This window comes from Lissotriton vulgaris, chromosome 4_1 (assembly GCF_964263255.1).
Source record: "Lissotriton vulgaris chromosome 4_1, aLisVul1.2, whole genome shotgun sequence".
Lineage (NCBI taxonomy): Eukaryota > Metazoa > Chordata > Amphibia > Caudata > Salamandridae > Lissotriton > Lissotriton vulgaris.
In genome coordinates this window covers 1,859,566,172-1,859,586,697 of record NC_141691.1, presented here as the reverse complement: position 1 = coordinate 1,859,586,697, position 20,526 = coordinate 1,859,566,172, and the positions used below count along the sequence as shown (strand labels likewise).

Here is a 20,526-nt window from a genome sequence, read left to right as displayed (position 1 = left end):
TTGAACTTAAACATCATGGAGGGCATGGATGGAATGGGATTGTGCTGATTTTTCAGTGATTTTCGTTTTTTGGGGCTGTACTTGTGGCCTTTTCACCAGGAGTATTTGAGTCTAGCATGGGCCTAGTCTTTCTGTGGGCTGTCTTGAACTTAAACATCATGGAGGGCATGGATGGAATGGGATTGTGCTGATTTTTCAGTATTTTTCAATTTTTGGGGGTGTTCATGGGGAGGGACAGGCCATGTGGCTGGGGGCCATTTTGAGTGCTGCTACAGGCCCTGGCCATGTGCTGGGAGGCAAGTGGCCATTTTGAATGCAGGCTTTGTTGTTAGGCCTGCAACCATTTTGCCTACTTTTCAACCTTTATGCCCAGGGGTAGTGAGTCTTGCATGGGCCCAGTCTTTCTGTGGGTTGTCTTGAATTTAAACATCATGGAGGGCATGGATGGATTGGGATTGTGCTGATTTTTCAGTGATTTTCATTTTTTGGGGCTGTACTTGTGGCCTTTTCACCAGGGGTATTTGAGTCTAGCATGGGCCTAGTCTTTCTGTGGGCTGTCTTGAACTTAAACATCATGGAGGGCATGGATGGAATGGGATTGTGCTGATTTTGCAGTGTTTTTCGATTTTTGGGGGTGTTCATGGGGAGGGACAGGCCATGTGGCTGGGGGCCATTTTGAGTGCTGCTACAGGCCCTGGCCATGTGCTGGGAGGCAAGTGGCCATTTTGAATGCAGGCTTTGTTGTTAGGCCTGCAACCATTTTGCCTACTTTTCAACCTTTATGCCCAGGGGTAGTGAGTCTTGCATGGGCCTAGTCTTTCTGTGGGTTGTCTTGAATTTAAACATCATGGAGGGCATGGATGGATTGGGATTGTGCTGATTTTTCAGTGATTTTGGTTTTTTGGGGCTGTACTTGTGGCCTTTTCACCAGGGGTATTTGAGTCTAGCATGGGCCTAGTCTTTCTGTGGGCTGTCTTGAACCTAAACATCATGGAGGGCATGGATGGAATGGGATTGTGCTGATTTTTCAGTGATTTTCTCTTTTTGAGGCTGTACTTGTGGCCTTTTCACCAGGAGTATTTGAGTCTAGCATGGGCCTTGTCTTTCTGTGGGGTGTCTTGAACTTAAACATCATGGAAGGCATTGATGGAATGGGATTGTGCTGATTTTTCTGGGTTTTTTTCTCGATTTTTTTGGGGTGTATAACTGAACTGATGTTCCTCTGTCTTCCATTGTTTTCAGGTGCACAAGACTCAAGAGAACCACCAGTGCCAGGAAGAAGTCCTGCAGCGGTGTGTGTGTGCAGCATAACGTCACGCGACGTCACGTCTGGCCTCAGACAACTCGACAATTCGTGCAACTGCGGCCTGCTGTCTGACCTGCTCTGAAGAAGATGGCCCCAAAAAAAGGTGTCCGTAGCTCCTCTAGCAAGAAAGTTGCTAGTAAGGAGCAGAAGAAGCAAGTTACCAAGGAGGCTGGTGTGCCAACCGCCACGTTTTTTGGGAGCAAAAAAAAAGTACGCCTGCAGCAGCAGGATCTGCTGGGGACCAAGCTGGGAGCAGCACCCCCGCTCCATGTGGTTCAGTGCCTCCACCACCACGCCAACTTAAGTCAAAGCCCTTGAGTGCTTCAGAGGCAGTCAGTGTACTTCTCCAATCACCATCGACCAGTGATGTTGGCTCATCGCAAGAAAGTAGCAGCAATGTCCCTGAATCAACACAGGTTGTTGTAACTCATCTGACAAGTGTTGAACAACCACAGCCGCAACAACAACATGTGGAAGTAGTACAAGCCCAAGTACATGTGGAAGGAGAGGCAGCACAAGGAGATGCGCAAGTAGAGGGGCATGGAGGGTCACAACAAGTTCCCACAATAGTTGTCCCTCCCGAAGTAGGGGCACATCAGGAAATCGACAATCAAGCCGAGGTATCATTGGAAGCCACTTCTCATGATGATTATTCATTGTCTTCTACATCCCTAGCAAGGAAAAGATCAAGGTTGGTGTCTACATCTTCTTCAAGCACACCGCCTTGTGATGATCTGGATGACGAATGGGTACCACCACGGAAGCCTGAGAGTGAGGCACACCATGATCTGACAAAGATACCTAAGCGTAAAAGGAAGGTCGTCGACAAACTCATACCTATGGAGTGTGATGAGGCTCAACAAAAATTGACGCATACTGCTGCTGATGAAGCCCTTCACGACGACGATCAAGTCATCATAAAGGTCACTGCAGGCCCAGCGGGCATGCAGCAAAGAGACATTTTGACCCTATCCCGAGAAGCTGCTGAGCGTGATGATGATGTCGACGAGGAGGCAATGGAAATGGAAACACAACAATCATTACATTTGGAGTTAACTAGTACACCAACACCTACCACTTCCATATTTCTTCCTCGCAAAAAGGGACCCACCTTGACCTCAATTCGTGGTGGTGAAAGTGCAAAACGTACTGAAGGTCGGCAATCCACATCCTCCACTTCATCTGGCATTAGCAGCAGGACCACTACCACCAGTATCGCCGCCTCCTCCGGCCCCCAAAGACATTTCAAGTCTCCAGTTTGGGACTTCTTTAGTGTTTGCCCAAAAATGGAAAACGTAGCCATTTGTAGCATTTGTAAGCTTCGAGTTAGTCGTGGTAAGTTTGGTTCTAACTATGGTACCGGAGGCCAGAGAGGTCATCTTAGGAGAGCGCACCCTGTCCAATGGTTTCCGCACCTAGAGGCGGTCAAGGAAGCCGGAATTGCACGTAATGAAAACGTTGATTTTTCATCTGATGATGACGAGGAGGAAGAAGACGATTCAAACACTTCACTTACACCCAGTACCCCTGTCAGCAGCACACCCCATGTGAGGCACATTAAGAGTGTGGGAGAGAGTGAGACATCAATGCGGAAAAGTTCATCAGCGAGCGTAACTGTGTCGAAGATATCATCATCATCCTTGGTCCAGGGCAACATTAAAAAGATGTTGTTTACAGAAGCGCAATATGAACGCAACCACCCACTGACGCGTCTGTATAACAGTAAGCTGGCTAAAATGCTAGCTCTGGACCTTCTCCCTATTTCTTTTGTAGAAGCGGTTGGTTTCCTAGAATTAGTGACAGAGCTCTGCCCTAAATGGAAGGTTCCTAGCCGGTTCTATTTTGCCCGAGTTGCGGTTCCAGCACTACATGAAGATGTTCTGAAGGTGATTGGGGCAGCTTTGCAGAAGAGTGCTGTTCACACTATACATCTGACAACAGACATGTGGACCAGTGGCGCAGGCGCTGATTACATGTGCATCACTGCACACTGGGTCTCTTTTTCAGGGGCTAAAGCAAAGCTAAACACAGGTGTTGACACGGACATTGTTTTTAAAGCTGCTCGGAAACATGCAACACTAGCCATGTTTGGTTTGGAGAAACGTCACACAGCAGAAAACATTTTGGATGTCTTTAACACAAAGGTCCTTAACTGGCTATCCCCACTAAAACGCCAGGTTGGTTATGTTTCCACGGACAATGGCGCCAATATAGTTAAGGCCATGAGGAAGGGTGACTATTTCAGAGTGCCGTGTTTGGCGCACTGTATAAACCTGGTTGTCCAAAAATTCTTGGGTAATAAAGGCAGTGCAGCGTACAGAGTATTGGACACCTGCCGAAAAATGTGCAACCATTTCAGCCATTCTTTTAAGGCCCGGAAGCAGCTGAGGAGCCTGCTATATCAACGTCAAATGCCAGTGAAAGCACTCATCCTGGAGGTGGTAACACGTTGGAACTCAACCTTCTACATGCTTGAGCTTCTGTATGAGCAGTATACGGTACTCGATCAATATTTCTTGACAGAGGGTACAGAGGACCTGAGGATGGGTGCGGCGCAATGGAACATAGTTCAAAGCCTGACACGCATGCTTCGTCCTTTTGAGTTCTTCACGCGTGCAGTCAGCAAGGAGGACTGTAATTTGGGAAAAGCTATCCCATTGTTGTACATGCTGGAGGACCAACTGAAGGAGGTGTGTTCTGTGTTTGAAAAAGATGTAAAAAACCAAGACTCTTTTGTTCTGGCTACGAAATTATTAGAGCTCCTACAAGGTGATGAACGTCTTAAAACGATCCACTCAGAAGAGCATTACATTTGTGCTACTATTCTGGATCCACGCTACAAAAAGGTGCTGGCAGGCCAAGCATTCTTTCCTTTTGATGATGAACATGTTCCAAAGTACAAACATTGGCTAGCCTTGTCAGCCAAGAGGTTTGAAAGAGAACGGCTGAAAATTGAAGGAAATGGCAGTACATCAGCAGGCCATCCCCAGTCAAAACAATCCACTTCTGCACCTGTGGCTGTGGCACAAGTGACCTCTCAGCCGTTAAAGACACCGGCAACCGGATCATCTGCACCAGACACAACAGAAACATTGGAGGCTGAAGAGTATTGGCTAGCTCTGCGTGGGTTTGGTTCTCAAAAGGTCAGAGGCACAGCAAGAGCTAAGCAAAGTGGAGGAACCTTGGATGAGGACCTTGATTCGATGGTGAAGGACTATCTGAATGACTCAACAGAGGTCTATGTTAATTCTGACCCATTGGCGTATTGGCATGGGAAAAAAGAATTGTGGCCACAGCTCACCAACCTGGCTTTAAACTACTTGTCTTGCCCACTCGCAAGCGTGTCTTCTGAACGTGTTTTCAGTGCTGCTGGTGGCATTGTAACTCCCAAACGGAGCCGCCTCTCGCCCAAAAATGTGGAGAGGTTAACAATGATCAAAATGAATCAGCACCTCATACCACCAGATTTCAGAGTACGAGAAATCGCGCCGGGTGAAGACGAGGTGGCCAGCAACATAGATGAGGGAATTTCTACTCTGTCAGGTGACACTGAGCTCACCCTGCCTGAATTCGCAGAGTATGATGACGAAGCCTTATTCTCATTCCTGGACCGTGATACTGAGCCCTGAAAATGAGACAACAAATCAATAACTTTCCTTTTCGTCCTTATTCACTTTTATTCCTGTGTGTCTGTCTTTCTTTGTTGTGCACAGTTAATATATTTCAAACTTTAATCAGATAATCACAAAAACAAGCCCATCAGCAGAACTGTCTTCACTGGTTTGCTAATTGATTTGAAGTTGCCGCAGTCTGCATTCCTCAGGTTCACAAGTTCAGAAGAACATGCTCCTCTATCCTCCTCCTTCAGACTCCTATTTCCATCAAACCAGAGGGCTGGTTTACGCCCAATGAAGAAAGACTCAGCACTTGTGGGGGTGTTGTTCTACCTCTTTGCAGGTGAGTTGACGGCTCTGGGACCATTATTGGGAAGCTCTAATACCGGATAAAAGTGTTTTGGACCAAATCCGAGGCGCACATTTTTTAGTGTTTTTGCTGACTTGCTTGCCTTTGAGGTGCTCTTAGGGGGGGTTCCGTCTGTTTGTGGGTGAGTTCCGGGGTCTGGGAGCACTGCTGGGACACTCTAATCTTGATTGCATTTGCTTTTCAGGAAATCCGTGGTGGCAACCCCGACTTATGGCCTAGCTACGCAGCGCGTTTGGACCGAAGGCCGAGAAATATTGCAAGTATGAGATTTTGCTTTTGGCCTGTTTGGGGGTGTTATGCTTCTTGGCGGGTGGGTTGGCGGGTCTTGGGGCATTCCTGGGAAGGTCTAATACCGGGTAGAAGTGGTTGGGACAAAATCCAGGCCGATTTTTATTTTGTTGCTATTTCTGGCATTTTGCTCAATGTAGCGTTTTCGGGGGCCTGTTTGTGGGGCTTCCTGGTGTTTGTGGGTGTGTTTCGGGGTCTGGGAGCACTGCTGGGACACTCTAATCTTGATTGCATTTGCTTTTCAGGAAATCCGTGGTGGCAACCCCGACTTATGGCCTAGCTACGCAGCGCGTTTGGACCGAAGGCCGAGAAATATTGCAAGTATGAGATTTTGCTTTTGGCCTGTTTGGGGGTGTTATGCTTCTTGGCGGGTGGGTTGGCGGGTCTTGGGGCATTCCTGGGAAGGTGTAATACCGGGTACAAGTGGTTGGGACAAAATCCAGGCCGAATTTTTTTTTGCTATTTCTGACATTTTGCTCAATGTAGCGTTTTCCGGGGCCTGTTTGGGGGGCTTCCTGGTGTTTGTGGGTGGGTTTCGGGGTCTGGGCGCACTGCTGGCTATATATACTTTACTTTGCAAGAGATTTGAAGCAAATCCATGGTGGCAGAGGGGAGTTAGGGCCTAGCTGCAGAGCGCGCGCGGAGTGATTTGGGAAATTTGGAAAAAAATGACAGTCCCCATTTTTGTACTTTTGCTCTTTGGCTGTTTGGGGGTCTTCTACTCGTTTTCTCCTGGGTTGACGGCTCTGGGGCCATTGCTGGGAAGCTCGAATACCGGATAAAAGTGGTTGGGACAAAATCCAGGCCGATTTTTTTTTTTGCTATTTCTGACATTTTGCTCAATGTAGCGTTTTCGGGGGCCTGTTTGTGGGGCTTCCTGGTGTTTGTGGGTGAGTTTCGGGGTCTGGGAGCACTGCTGGGACACTCTAATCTTGATTGCATTTGCTTTTCAGGAAATCCGTGGTGGCAACCCCGACTTATGGCCTAGCTACGCAGCGCGTTTGGACCGAAGGCCGAGAAATATTGCAAGTATGAGATTTTGCTTTTGGCCTGTTTGGGGGTGTTATGCTTCTTGGCGGGTGGGTTGGCGGGTCTTGGGGCATTCCTGGGAAAGTCTAATACCGGGTAGAAGTGGTTGGGACAAAATCCTCGTGGAAAAGCCTTTTGGCACTTTTTGTAACTTAGGGTTCGTTAGGGTTAGCCCTAGCAGCAGGATTGCATGTGTTTCGGGGTGTTCTAGATTTTTGCAACTGAGTTCTGGGGTCTTAGAGCACTCGTGAGAATGTGTAATTTTGGTTGCAAGTCATTTGAAGAAAATCCATGGTGGGAAAGGGGGGATTTGGCATAGTTAAAGAAAGCCTTTGTCACTATTCTTAACTTAGGGTTCATTAGGGTTAGCAGTATTTCTATTGCATGTGTTTGGGTGGGGGGGTTTTCGAGTCTTGGAGCGATGCTGGCTATGGATACTTTTGCTTGGTTGCTTGCAAGTGGTTTGAATGCAATCCACGGTGGGTAAGGGGGTACTTGGGCCTACTTTTACCATCAAAGTACGTTTTGTCACCAGTTTTCTGCTAGGCCTAGTTTTTTGAGATTTGATTGGGGGTCTTCTACATTTTTGCGACTGGCTTTAGTAAGGGTCTGGGTGGGAGCACTGCTGGGAAGATCTAATTTTGTTCTAAAACACAGTTTACAGGACACCTAGCTTGAGGGGAAAGATCCGCTACATTAATTTGCCCATACTTATTTATCCTTCAAAAGGTGACTCTGACAGAGTACGCACTTTCACAAATATAGTACTGTCTACTAGGAAAATCAAAGTGTGACTTTTTGCACTCCACAGCCTATATACCTTATATTTATTTATCAGTGGTGTTGTAATATTATATCACTTCCTGTTTTTCGTTGAATAATTACAGGCCGGGTTTCAGTCTGTGCAATGGGGAAAAAAGGATGGAGTCAGGCTTCACATTAGCGAGCCACAATTCAGCATCAGGCAGGCAGTGGACAGGGTGTCTTCTGGTCACCAACATCGATGGACGAAGCTTCAGCTGCAATGGAGGAGTGCCACTAATAAGAGGATTTTTTTTCTGCAGGCAACTTACTTACCAAATTCAACAGGACAACTACAACAACATACAGATACAGTATCCTTTGTCTTTTTCTCTGACTGTGACTGCATTTCTTGGATCTCTTTCTGCTTCTAAATTGATCCCTTAACACATCACTTAGTCCACTCCACTATCACATCTGCACCACACATAGTCATTTGTAAGTGCTCCTACGTAATTCGCAAGTCGCAGCACGCCCCAGCCCGTAGAGGACTGGGATGGCCCCAATGATGAAGCATGTCACCAAGGGGCAACCCTGGTGAGTGAGGGGACACCTAGAAAAAGAGGAATTTCTCCTTTTCTAACTACTATACCTTCCAGACCAACCCCATTGAGTGTTGTGAATGGATTTATAGTGACCAGCAAGGCTCTCAGGTATCTGGCAACAGAGACCTTATGTTGAATATAGTTATCAATAATTCCACACACGCCCTGTACTGTCGCATTCTTTCTTCCACAGTTGTCGAAAGTACTACTTACTTTTCACTGACATGCATCCAGTAGTGCATGCACTTTCAAAGATTGATGGATAGGTTTGTACCCAAAGATTTTTTTGTTTATGTTCAATTGTTTGTCCATGCTGTGCTTTTTTTACAGGGTGTCTTGTGGTGGTGACCAACATCGATGGACGAAGCGTCGGCTGCAATGGAGGAGTGTCGCTAATAAGAGGATTTTTTTTCTGCAGGCAACTTACTTACCAAATTCAACAGGACAACTACAACAACATACAGATACAGTATCCTTTGTCTTTTTCTCTGACTGTGACTGCATTTCTTGGATCTCTCTCTGCTTCTAAATTGATCCCTTAACACATCACTTAGTCCACTCCACTATCACATCTGCACCACACATAGTCATTTGTAAGTGCTCCTACGTAATTCGCAAGTCGCAGCACGCCCCAGCCCGTAGAGGACTGGGATGGCCCCAATGATGAAGCATGTCACCAAGGGGCAACCCTGGTGAGTGAGGGGACACCTAGAAAAAGAGCAATTTCTCCTTTTCTATCTACTATACCTTCCAGACCAACCCCATTGAGTGTTGTGAATGGATTTATAGTGACCAGCAAGGCTCTCAGGTATCTGGCAACAGAGACCTTATGTTGAATATAGTTATCAATAATTCCACACACGCCCTGTACTGTCGCATTCTTTCTTCCACAGTTGTCGAAAGTACTACTTACTTTTTTCACTGACATGCATCCAGTAGTGCATGCACTTTCAAAGATTGATGGATAGGTTTGTACCCAAAGATTTTTTTGTTTATGTTCAATTGTTTGTCCATGCTGTGCTTTTTTTACAGGGTGTCTTCTGGTGGTGACCAACATCGATGGACGAAGCGTCGGCTGCAATGGAGGAGTGCCGCTAATAAGAGGATTTTTTTTCTGCAGGCAACTTACTTACCAAATTCAACAGGACAACTACAACAACATACAGATACAGTATCCTTTGTCTTTTTCTCTGACTGTGACTGCATTTCTTGGATCTCTCTCTGCTTCTAAATTGATCCCTTAACACATCACTTAGTCCACTCCACTATCACATCTGCACCACACATAGTCATTTGTAAGTGCTCCTACGTAATTCGCAAGTCGCAGCACGCCCCAGCCCGTAGAGGACTGGGATGGCCCCAATGATGAAGCATGTCACCAAGGGGCAACCCTGGTGAGTGAGGGGACACCTTGAAAAAGAGCAATTTCTCCTTTTCTATCTACTATACCTTCCAGACCAACCCCATTGAGTGTTGTGAATGGATTTATAGTGACCAGCAAGGCTCTCAGGTATCTGGCAACAGAGACCTTATGTTGAATATAGTTATCAATAATTCCACACACGCCCTGTACTGTCGCATTCTTTCTTCCACAGTTGTCAAAAGTACTACTTACTTTTCACTGACATGCATCCAGTAGTGCATGCACTTTCAAAGATTGATGGATAGGTTTGTACCCAAAGATTTGTTTATGTTCACATTTGTTTGTCCATGCTGTGCTATTTTTTCTTGTCTCCCAAAACCTTTCCCAAAAACCCCCGTACCCATCCATTTTTCAAACCCTAACCCTCTTCCCCCGGGCTGTGTGGTTTTCATTGATATGTGACTAAATTACAGCAATAAATCCACACACTTGCTGGGGAGGATAAGGTGATAGCAACAGGCTGGTGAAGAAATCCGAGGATATATTCTTACTCTGATTGACAAAGACCCATGGCTGATGTCAAAGAACTTCAACCGAATTAGTTATACTTTAACTTTTGTTAGGCTACAATGTGGCACTGTTCTAGTGTACTTCTGTCACCTGCTATATTCTCTATTGTACCGTTGTATTGCTCAGGAGGACAAACCAGATTTCATTTTCTTTTTTTTCATAGGCATGCAACTGCCACTGTGTCACACCACTAGTACCACCGCTATGAGGAAATTTTATCCGCCCAGGATTGCCAACCTTATTCGCTGTTTCCCGTGGAGCCAGCCCTGGGCCTAGCCCTACTTGCAAACAGAAATTACAGGTAAGATAGGCGTTTGGTTGGAGGTAGTATAATGGAGTATTAGGAGAGACGAGAGATTGGATTGACGGTAGTACTACTAAAGTCCTAGGACTATTCAGGAAAACAAACTTACTGTTAAACCCCCACCCACCAGACTCAAAAGCAGTAAAAAACAGGTATGGTCAGATAAAGTTTCAAAAAGTATATTTTTATAGCCCTAACAAAAGAATCTCCCGCAAGACCCTCCCTAACCCCAACGATTGTCCTTCAAAAGTCCCCAAAAATCCCAACTCCCAATTCCCACCCCCCAAAAGTCTCTAAAAAAGGGGCAAGGGACACTATGGCAGGGTGCTGTGGGAATTAGCAGCCAGGGCATCATGCTCCTTGCGGAGGGTGGCAAGTTCGAAGCGGAGGCCCTCCACCACGTTCTTATAGTTATGGACCTCCTTCTCCATGTAGGACAGTCTGAGGGATAAGCGGCGCCGGTGTGCCTTGCAAATCCTGTGAGGGGCAGCTGCTTTCTTTGCTGCTGGGCGGTGGCGTTTGGCTTTGGTAGCCCGGCTCCGTACCGCTGGAGCACTGCGCTGGCTGGCAGCCCGCACGGAGGAGGATGCAGCTGTCCCAGTGGACGTTGTTGTTGTACCAGACTGCGTCTCCTCCTCCTCCAAGGCCACCAGCCGCCGATATTCAGCGACAGTGGCATCCAGCCTCCGTTGCCGGGCCATTCGAGCCAGCTCCTTCCTCCTTGATGGTGTCTTGGATTTGGAAGGAGCAACTACATGAAAAAAGAAAGACATAGTCTGTAACCAATGCTCCTTAAGATTAACACAAAATGATTGAGCAAAAAGTTGTCACAGTACAAGTAGCAAATTGAAAGCACAGTACATAACTATTGAGGACAGTATCTATGTAACCTCCGACTTCTTCATCCTTGCTCTAACATTAGTGGGAGTTTCAGGAACAAATTCTACGAGCACTATGGACTTCCATTACAGTCGACTATGACAGTACACCACTCTTATTCTTCTTCTTCTCTCTTGTTTAGGAAAATTGGTACGTTATCTTATGCAAGCCGGCATAATGCCAGCGCAGTGAACTTGCACCCAAGAAAAACAGACGCACACCATGGTGAGTGAGACAGACTTGCGTTACTGTACCGGTCCAGTACATGCAGGTGGTGAAGCTCTTACTTTTCTATTACGGGTGGCACTGAGAATACTCTGTTAAAAGGGCTACTGCTTAATTAATTTAGCTTTCACCCTTCAGTGCAAATGAGTATTAGAAAAGGAAAATGAAGAAGCTAAATTATCTGATTATCTATCACTTCACATGGGATGTATTTGATGACATATGGGATGACTTTAGGTGCTTTGCTTATTATTGAGTGAACAGTGATACCCCCACACATGAATGACGTACTACTACTAAACTAAAGTTATTAAGAGAGGTAGGGAGTGTCCACCGTAATAACCGGATATATGCTGTGCTTGCATTTGCAATACAAACTACTTCTACTATTCATGGTAGTATTTGGACAACGTTACAACTTCTTTTCCTTGCCTTTCCTACACTGGAACAGACGTGCGGGTGCGGTGTTACATGCTCTTCAAAGTAACACTTAGTTCATCCAGTGACCGTCTACTCTCTCTAGATACACATATGCTATCTAAGAGTCAGATAGTACCATGAATGATCCAGGCATCCATTCATGCAAAGTATATTGCACACATACAGTTTCTGTCTCACCCACCCAGGCTGTTCTCCTTCCACTCATCCTTGCTTCATCATTCACCCAGCCATGCACCATACCATTTTCTTACCTCCCCAGCCACCTCAGGGACCAAGCAAACACATATCATTCTTCTTTGCCAGTCATCATTACATTTCTCGTGCTTCCACACTTACTTACACCCTTCTTTCGCTTTTCGTTCATCCCATCCATCAAGTTCACCTCAGATCTGATTGGGATTCTTCTCGCCAAAAACTTCACAGCTAAGTCGAAGTACATTTAGAGGAGGCTACTACTACCTGCTTTTTTTTATAATACACCCGTGCAGAAAGCACACTCTGCAGTCTTCAATCTCAATGACTAAGGAATGTATAGCTTACCTCTGCCCGCCACCACCGTGTGAACCCTCACAGGCATGTCCTTGTCCGGCACTTGCACCGCCTCCTCCCCAGAGTTGTCCTCCTCGTCCAATGCCACCACCACCTCCGCGCTGGCCCCGTCTCCAGATGTTCCACCTACAAAGTACATTTAATAATGTTAGAATACACCACTCACTACTATATAATATTTGGTCTAGGAGGAAGAAAGAAATGTGAAAAAAACAGTATACAATTTAATAATTTATGACTGTGTACTCTAGAGTAAAAATGTCCCTTTTTCCAGGGAAGGCTGTTGTCTTGCTGCACTTTTTGGCACAACTGATGAATGTTTGCTTTTTACTTTTTAACACGCACCACTTTTTCTCCTAACAGAGAGAAGCTTGACTTCTAAGAACACGAGCAGGATCAAGTTCAAACCAGGTGAGAGCTCGGCTCGACCACAAGAAATGTGTCCAATTAATCGTCAGCACTAAGCACTTTTCCATTTTCAGTTACACGTTCACTTTTATGACAAACTTGAATTTAATAAATGTGTTTACTTTTAATAAAGCTTTTAAACTTAATTAGACTCTGTGGTTTTTGGTCCTCCAGACTAGAGTGGAGGAGCTAAAGGTTTTTGAATTTTTGCAAGCATGAGTCTGTGCCTCTGCCATTGGTGACTTTGGGAGCTAAATGACTCTGCCACACTATCTAGTCAGTAAGGAGATTGGGGGTTCAACTACAAAGTCTGTTATCACTGAGGTATGTGGAAAGTCTAACAGTTACAGCACCTATTATAATTGATAAGCTAAGCGATGCATTATTTAGTGTCCATAGTTCTGTTTGTGCAGATTTGTCCCTGCAACAGTAGTAGAATGGATTGTCCTCCTATCCAAACCAAAAGTAAAGTAGTATCTTATTCTTTCTTGGTGGCCATTCACCTTTTTATTGTTGGCAATGGTCAAAGCATAAACATTTAGAATACTTGAAAAGACATTATGGACAATCCCAGAGGACTGCACTCAGTGCATAGAGCTATTGCTGACTAGAATGGGAGTCCAATGGAAATGCCAAATGTGCAATCTTAGTTAGCTACACAGACAGACTAATAAGAATAATCTAGTAATACCACACGGAGTCATAGTCGAGGCAGGATAAGAATTTAGATCCTGTCTACAAGAAGATCAAAGATGATTTAGAAAAAATCGAATGAGGAACGCTAGGAAAAAATAAGTACTCTATATTAAAATTAAAACTTACTGGGGCCAGCAAAGGAGCCCTCGCCTGCCCGGTCCTGGCCTGCATCGTCAACAGCACCCTCCTCCTCCTCCTCCTCCTGTGTCCTCCTCTTGCCCCTGGGGGAAGCTGATGTACAACATGAAAGAAAGAAAAACAGAAAACATGGATGATATTTCTCAACCAAATCAAACATTTCAAAAGAACTAACAAAGTAACAAAATATTTTTGCGAAATAACAAATAGGGAACGACTTCACGGGATATATTATTGACCAATCTCATGTGGTCGACTACGTCATTACTTTAGTATTGCTTGATTTGCGGACCGGCGAATTGGAAACTACCCTATGTAACTCACTAAACAAAGTACTAAAAAGTTTTGCCTAGGATTGGCAGGCAGCAGTCCACAGCACGCAAAGTGACAGCCAAAGTCCATCGTGATTGAAGATCAGCGACAACACTAAAGTTTCCTACTACATTAACCAGTCATTAAAATACTCAAACTATTAATCCACCACCACTATTTCTTCTTATCGCCATGTGTACAAAGGAAGGACTGGACTTGAGTCTGTCGGGGCTGATTTAGAAGGCCCTTGCGGCTCTTTTGCTCCATTGTTGCGTGACTTTTGTGACGCAGCGACAGCACAAAAGAGGCGCAATGGTGCGGCGTATATTAACAACGTGACGCATATGGGAGATGCATCACGTTGTAAAGCCCTGCGCCAATAGGGGGCGTTCCGGCGCAAGGGAGGGCGTTCCTGCGCAGGAACGCATCTTAAAAGTGGCTGAGGGAAATCTACAAGATTTCAATCAGTCACTTTGAGGACAATGATGCGTGACTCAAACCCTGCGCCTGCTTGAAGCACACGTACGGCTTGACGCAGCATTGGGGAGATAGGGCACTCCAGAGCATTGATGGAGCTGCACCATCGTTGCGACGCAACTCCAGCAATGTGCCGCCTTTACGGCACAGATGCGTAACACTTTGGTGACGTTTTGGGCCCATGGTGCGCCGCATTGTAAATACGGCGCACCATGGGTGATGGTGGCGTGACGCACAATTACTGGCGCATCCCTGCTACTTTGCAGGGATGCGCCGGTAATTAAAAATCTGAACCTTAGTGTGTAGCATTACGCAGTTCTTTAAACTACACTCATACATAATTTCACAGGCCAATGAAATGAACACAAAATCTAAAACAAATAAGCACAGTAGCAACACTACTGAGAAGAAGGAGAGCAGTGTACCTGAAATGCACAGAAGATTTTGAAATATAATTTACCTACAATGTAATGAGCAGCATTATTGCTCTTGGTAAAAAACAAAAATTTGCAATATAATAACACAGCAGGAGAAAACATAGTAGTAAAGACATAGCTACTACTACTCACCAAGCCCGGGGATCTCAAGGCCAAGGAGGTCGAGCAGATCTTGCTCACGGGTCAGGACATCCGTCCAGCGGTGGGTGGCCTGGTGGTAGGTGCGCCAGACCCGAGAGTGGTGGTAAATGGCCTGGCACACCTTCTCCCACCGCTTCCGGCACTCCCAGGCCCCGTACCCGGCACTGATCTTGCCGCCTCCCATGATGGTCCTGGGGAGGCGGCGCTGAACATAAAAAACGAGTTGGCCCACCTCCTCCGGGCTAAAGATCTCCCTGGGCACGACCTCCTCCCCCCTCAAACGCCCGCACGGGAGCCGGACACGGGGTGCGGGACCCTTCACTTCTCGGGATGCTTCCCGGCTCCCTTCACCATGGTCTGGGTGGAAAGGAATAAAGAAAATAGAATAGGGAAGAGAAGAAAAGAAAAGAGTTTACAAAAGTAGTTTAAAATTAACCAAAAGTAGCAGTAAACACAAAAATATAGGGCTAGAAAAATAGAGGGATAGATAATAAGTAAAATAGATCAAAAAAAACTTCAAACAAGCAAAGGATGGCAGAGATTGACAGAGGATACAAAGACCATGCCCAGAACCATAGCAATGAATGAGAAACAAGATGGCCGCGCCCGTTCACGACCGCGCGGGTAAGTTCGCGCGAGATTTTCCTTGCGAACACGCACAAAACTGTACTGGCAAGCCGCAGACTTTGTGAGATTACACTTCGCGCCCGGAAACGGAAATACGTCAGGCAAACAAGATGGCTGCACCCTTGAACGACCGCGAGGGTAACTTCGCGCCTTGCGCTACGAGCGGCTCGCAAAAATGCACAAAACCTTGCCAACTAACACGCCGCAAAAAAACAAATTGCATATTCGCACGAATTTGCGGCTTCCGAATCCGATCTCGCGCGTGTTCGCGCCCCGCGAACCCCACGAAATTGCAGAAAAACGAGTTTTTCAAAACTGAAAGCACTCGGCAGGGGCAAGAGTTCAAACTCCTCATTAGTAACAATTCCCTGTAGTGCTTCCTGACTGGGGCCCCTCAAGAATTCAGTTGCTAGTTGCAACAATTGTATGACCCTGCTCTGACCCTCACAGCAGGCTCATAGAATAGCTACAAGTAGGCCACAAAGGTCCTGGGGAAAAAAATGCACTGCAACAGAAAGCAAAATTACAGATAAGGAAGCAGGCGCCAGACTGGAATTTTAAAACAGTGACACATTAATAAACTAACCCCAAATCAATTCATCTCAGTTGAAGCAGGGCTGGTGTGCTTGCTTTTCCCCCCCATAATCTACAGTAATGATGAACCAGAGGGTGGCATTGATGTAACAGAGGGTTGCAGTGGTGAAACAGAGGATGCTGGGAACCTGTGATGATGAACCAGACGTAGAAACAACATAATCGCGACCGTTGCATGCCGAAATGTAAGTTCGCAATTGCGAACTGGTACGAAACCATCGCGAACTGGCAGAAATCCTTGCGAACACACAAAAAAAAAATCTGCAAATTCGCAAGAATTCGCGGATTTTGCGGATTGCGAGTTCGCAAATCCGCAAAATTCGCGAACGCGAGATTCGCAAAATTCGCCCATGCTTAGTAATGTACAATGGTGGTACCTGCAGGATATGTACATTGGTAGTACCTGCAGAATTTGTACAATAGTGGTATGAAATGGTGTCATGCCCATGGGGTTGTGAGGTGTACAACTTACCAATGTTCATTCTACTGTACTGCTGAGGATATGTTAAGCCTAAAAGTGAATTGCTAAGGGTACCTCTATCAGTAGTTACTGGTTATTTCTTGTATGCCCTTGTGTGGTGATAATATATATCATATTGTTCCATTTTGTCCCTAGAGGGGGCATGATAGGCTTATGGAATGTTCACTCTGAATATCCCTGTGTGCAGTGATACTAATAGGGTACAATGCTCATGATTTATGCCTAATGTGTTTATACTACGTACAGTGCCCTATTGCCAGTAGTTACTGGTTGTTCTTACTATGATATGTTGGTTATGACAGAGCCCTGATTGGCCCTGTAGTGTATCTAATCCATTGTAAATTCATACTATGTGCCAGGTGGCACATGTATATATGTGATTACGTTCTATTGTGTTTTATGAGTAATACAAAGGCTATTTTTTTTTTTTTAATTTTTGTAAACCTTTATTGTGCATGAAAATAGAACAAATACGGGCCCACAACCATCAGGCCGGCCACAATACTTTTGAGCACAAAAGCAAGCAATATAATTTCTCAGCGGCATCAGGGTTGATAGCAGCGATCAATTAACCGTACACTGAGTAAATTTGTGTCGCCGAGAAACAGGAGTAATGAAGGTTAATTTAAAAAATGTTTTCGGACGTAAATATGAAACAGTGAAGAATAGAAACCAAGGAGAACTGAGTCCGTACAATTATCTCACAACATGAGCAGGCAAGAGCATCACATGAAACCAACCGTGAAAGCTACTACCCAGGCAGTATGGCGGTTCAGAGTAAAACAACAAGATCATCATTTAACAATTATACGCCATGTACAGCTCAGTCCATTCCCCACTAATCCCTATCTCGGACCCAGAACAGAAATAAGGGAAGAAAAGCGCAGAGAGATAGAAAAAAATAAGGCCCATTGAAACCAATGTATAAAACTAAAACCCTCCCCCCACCCTACACCGATGCGGAGGCTATGGCCTACCCCCCCCGGCAGAGTGTCTGTCGCCCGCTAAAGAACCCGAAATATAGACAAAGGAAAGAGGAAAAGAGGGAGGAATCCCTAATAAAGAAGAAAAAGAAAGAATAAATATAACTCCTGAGATATAGGGAGGAAGAATAGAGAAATCTAATCTATACCTCCCAATGAAGAAAAAATGAGGGGAGGAGCCAAACGAGCACTAAGTCTCTCGGACACCCCAACCATACAGAAATTCCCACCCCTTATGTCGCAAAAAGAATAGAGAATATGCAGTACGAAATAAAAATAGGGAGAGATCACAAGTTCCATATCAGCACGCAATTAAAGGGTGGCCCATCCCGAAACCCCACCCGCCATTCAAGTCGATTCGTCACATCCCCTCATGTGTACCAGCGAAAAACAATGTATTGTAAACATCATACAGAGCAAGGAGAGTCACACTAGTACACATTGAAGAAGCGTTGCAAACCGAGCCCATGCTAGCCAGGAATGTACAGTTCTTCAGGAGGAATCCGTAAACCCTGGCCAGTCCGCACTCGACCCCCCGGCCAAAATCCACGCAGGGCAATCCTCACTGGCAGAACAAAGGGACAAGATGGCCGCTCCCGGCAGGGAGATGCCGTTCCGATACAAAATGGACGGGTCCATCCTCGACCAGATCCATGTACCCCACGGAATAGCGCCAGCAGATTCTCCCAAAATTGTAAAATAATGAGAGTCAGAAGCGGAGCCAAAAGAGCATGGGCACTCAGACTAAGTAGTTGATGGGTGTGTGGCGTCATTCCCTGAGGCAGCAAAGTCTCGGCAGAAACCATGGGCTCCGATGGAGGTGGTAACAGTGTAGCGCTGATGAAGTTAATGGGCACTTGCGGCAACAATGTAGCCCGGTCCGGAGTCAGGATAGACAAAGCGTCACAGTGAGGGAAGCAAACCGGTGGTGTGTAATCCGCCCCGGGCGTAGCAGCCTCAAGTTTCTCACACAGCGACAGAAAGCCCACACGCATTTCTGCCCGCAGATCGCAAATTGCGTCAAGAATAGAGCCATAGGTCAGAGCGGCCGGGGGTTCCATCTTCGCCCCGGTCACAGGCGCGGCCCCCAAGGCAGGACAGCGCCCGGGGTGCCGCAGTATAGTCCAGTTCTTGTGCGAGGCAGCGTTGGCATTCAGCGCAGTCGGATCAACCATCGCATCTGCTCCACCGGGGGAAACACAGGGGCGCATAGGCACAAGTACCGCCAAAACAATAAGGACTCAGGTCGCTATGCCAGGGCGGACAAGCAAGCAGTGGATGACCCGCAATAAAAGCCCCACGATGGTAACAACGGAGCGGGAGCAGGCTTGTGAGGGACTTGTGGCATTCAAGTGTCCGCCATCATGGAAGTGGCGCAGCGTACCTTACTTGAAGGTGCCGGTAGCGGAGGCACCCGTGAAAACTCCCGGTCGGCAGGCACTCAGTGAGCAAGTGAAGGGCAGGCGCGGACAGTAGCAGATAGTAGCGCCAGTCAGGGCGCTAGGGTCATTCCGCATCCATAGCCCCTTGTAGTTCTGGCAGCCGTCATGTCCTTATCCCGGCTCGGGTCTCGGTCACAGGGGTAGAGACGGACGTCGCAGATCACTTGGCAATCTAGCGGATTCTCAGGCAGGCAGGGACCTCGGGAGAGCACCATTCAACGCAGCTCTCTTTCCCCGTCCTCTCGCTAGCACTCCGTGGCAGGAGATCACAAAGGCTATTTTTGATATAACCTTGAGTGGAGTTTCTTTTTTGGTGTGCCTAGTGTGTTGCTGCTGTGTGTGTTGTGCCAGCGCTTTACAAATTGCCTCTGGGATAAGCCTGACTGCTCTGCTAAACTACCAAGGGGGTAAGCAGGGGTTATCTTCGGCGTGCAACTCCCTTGCCCTGACTAGAGTGGTGGTTTCTGCCTGGCTTAGGCGCATGCCCTGCCAACCAGAAATTCCATTCCTAACAATGTGTCATTTAGAAACGAATTTCCTGAGGCCCAAGTTTCCTGTGGGTGACAAGGCCTCAAGTCAGGGACTGATAATTGGCTGACATTTTTTCAATGTTTCTTAAATTTCTTAAAAGAAAATAGTGACCTAATTGCTGATCAGTTTATAAAGTGCATGGCTACTCCGCAGAGTGACTCTGTGCTGAGCCTGCACAAGAACACCCACATGCTACCCGTCTAATGGGATGCAAAGAGAAAGGTGTTATGTTCTATCCTGAATACTGATTCTTGAACAATGGTCCACCGTGAGAGTGGCCGCAAACTTCACTCTTAAATCACAATATCAAAGAAGAAACTCCTGCCTTTCTTTCTTTGTGGATAATGCGATACCGTGACTAGCATGGCCAAAGAACATCGAAGAGATCTATGTGGAAGATAATGCACGGTCCTGTCAATGAAATATTTCAGGCCAAGCTTGTAATAGGCTCTGTATGTAAGTGTAAAGGATTTGAAAAAAGTTCTCATCTTCACAGAAACCCAAGGAAGAATGCATCAATTATGGCATACAGACTCTATATTGGGAATGCCCAAGATGAGAAAAGCATCAGCATATTTAACCACTTGAAGTTTCCTAATCAATCTCTCTGTGAGGCTGAGGAAAATGATGTTAGCAAAGTCCGGTCTGGAAGTTATCAAGAAATGGACAACTGTCTTACGCACCATTCGTGAAGGATGTCCAGGAACTTTTTCATTGCCTTGAGTAGCACAAAACAAGGCCCCAAAACAGACGGAATCTGAGATTGAAAGGAAAGCATGTTATAAAGTCTAATTCCAAGATTCTTTTAAACAGGAGTAACAGTGGGGGGAGGAGGGAGATCTGAAGGTCAGTTGGAAAAAAAGCTGTAGTCTTTCACTTGCCCAAACAGTAAAATATCTGTTTTGTCAGCATTGCAAATGGCCTAATCACAACCAATGCAGGGTGAGCAGCAGGCATGAGTTGAAGTTTTTACAT

The 20,526-nt window shown here is 46.1% G+C and overlaps 1 pseudogene; it reads left to right on the top strand.

The window, feature by feature from the left end:
- The first annotated feature begins 1,393 nt into the window (after nucleotides 1-1,393).
- On the top strand, nucleotides 1,394-19,755 carry LOC147724628 (uncharacterized; annotated as a pseudogene).
- The last annotated feature ends 771 nt before the right edge of the window (nucleotides 19,756-20,526 follow it).